The sequence below is a fragment of the Bubalus kerabau genome, chromosome 2 (assembly GCF_029407905.1).
Source record: "Bubalus kerabau isolate K-KA32 ecotype Philippines breed swamp buffalo chromosome 2, PCC_UOA_SB_1v2, whole genome shotgun sequence".
Classification (NCBI taxonomy): Eukaryota; Metazoa; Chordata; class Mammalia; order Artiodactyla; family Bovidae; genus Bubalus; species Bubalus kerabau.
This window is the reverse complement of record NC_073625.1, coordinates 182,874,802-182,876,801: the sequence shown is the minus strand read 5'-3', so window position 1 is coordinate 182,876,801 and position 2,000 is coordinate 182,874,802. Positions and strand designations below refer to the sequence as shown.

The 2,000-nt window shown below is 42.4% G+C and overlaps 1 pseudogene; it reads left to right on the top strand.

Annotated features, from left to right (window-relative positions):
- Positions 1 to 528: 528 nt before the first annotated feature.
- LOC129645021 (sodium/potassium-transporting ATPase subunit beta-3-like) lies at positions 529 to 1,700 on the top strand (annotated as a pseudogene).
- The last annotated feature ends 300 nt before the right edge of the window (positions 1,701 to 2,000 follow it).

Genomic DNA, 2,000 nt, shown 5'->3' with positions numbered 1-2,000 from the left:
GAAGAGAAGTGAAAGGCAAAGGAAAAAAGGAAAGATATACCCATATGAATGCAGAGTTCAAACAATAGCAAGGAGAGATAAGAAAGCCGTCCTAAGTGAACAATGCAAAGAAATACATGAAAACAGTAGAATAGGAAAGACTAGAGATCTCTTCAAGAAAATTAGAGATACCAAGGGAACATTTCATGAAAAAGGTAGGCACAATAAAAGACAGAAACAATATGGACCTAACAGAAGCAGAAGATATTAAGAGGTGGTAAAAATACACAGAACTGTACAAAAAAAGTCTTGGGGGCCTGAACAGTGCAGGGATTGGCTCCGGAGGGCGGAGCTGTAGTCCAGTAGCAGCCCACTGGGCGCAGTTCAGCACAGTCGGTTTGACCGCTCTCCACAGCCAGAAGGTTTCCTCAGCCCCGCTGTCTTCCGCTGCTGGCGCTGGGCTGTGTGGCTGGAGACTGGACGCGTCTCTGCGCTCCTTGCTGCTCCACTCCAACGGCCGCAGCTCCCCTCGTCAACAGCACACACACCATGATGAAGAAAGACAAGAAATCCTTCAACCAGAGCCTGGCGCAGTGGAAGCTCTTCGTCTCCAACCGGACCACCAAGAGCTGGGGTTTGATCGTACTCTTCCACCTAGTCTGTTATGGGTTCCTGGCTTCACTCTTTTCATTCACAATGTGGACCATGCTTCAGACTGAACGATGAGGTTCCAAAATATCATGACCAGATTCCTAGTCCAGGATTTACAGTTTTTCCAAAACCAGTGTTGGCGTTGGATTTTTCATTCACCCTGTCTGATTCAGAATCCTATCAGGGGTACATTGATGACCTTAAGAAATTTCTAAAGCCATATGGCTTAGAAGAATAGAACAATCTCACAGACTGGAACATTTTTTGAGCAGAAGGTTCCAGAATACACAGCATGTCAGTTTCCTCTCGCCTTATTTGAAGGATACAGTGGTGTGGATGATCCCACGTTTGGCTACCAAGCAGGAAACACTTGTGTTCTTATGAAAATTAACAGAACAATTGGATTACAGCCTTAAGGAGAACCAAGGATAGACGGTATTGCAAAGAGTGAAAGCACAGCAGTTCTATCAACTAATTCTCCCAATGGAAAAATAGATTTAAAATATTTTCCATATTATGGAAAAAAAACTGCATGGGAGCTGCCTGCAGCCACTAGTTGCCATCCAGCTCAGCTTTGGTAGTGATGCTGAAGTAAAAGAAGCAATGGTTGAGTGCAAGATTGATGGTTCACCCAACCTAAAAACCCAGAATGACCATGACAAGTTTTTAGGACGAGTTACATTCAAGATCACCATGCATGCATAGTAGGAGTTAGGATGTCTCCACAGAGTAAAGGTTGTGTTGTCTGTCTTCATTTTGTATCAGCTGAACCTGTCATTCCAGAATTATGAGACCACCTTGGAGAAAGGTGGAGTGGGACATGACACTGGGGTAACATAATGTGCTTCCAGATGATAGTGGTCCATGTCTTTCCAAGTAACTGTGTGTTGCCTCTGTTGCTTTTTGAACCATGTACAGTCACCAGATAGCAACTGTGAACACCTGATTCTGAACATGTAGGTTGGGAATCTTCTCCAATTTTTATGTGGTTTAGTTGCCAAGTGTCTAAAGCTTAATGTGCTGTGTTATGTAAATATTTTATAGATTTAACACTGGTTAACTGTCATATTTTGATGCTAGCAAAGTTTTAGGGGATAAAATGGTATCTGACCAAAATCAAATGATTTTATACCTGCAAGAAAAGCAGCTTCTGGAAAACTTCTGTACGTGAGGAGGAAAAAGGAAAATAACAGTGGATTTGAAAGGTTTAAAAAAAAAAAAAAAAACTCTAATGACCAGATAATCACAATTACTCACCTAGAGTCAGACCTCCTGAAGAGTGAAGTAAAGTGGACCTTAGGAAGCATCACTACGAACAAAGCGCTAGCAGAGGTGATGGAATTCCAGCTGAGCTATTTAAAATCCTAAAA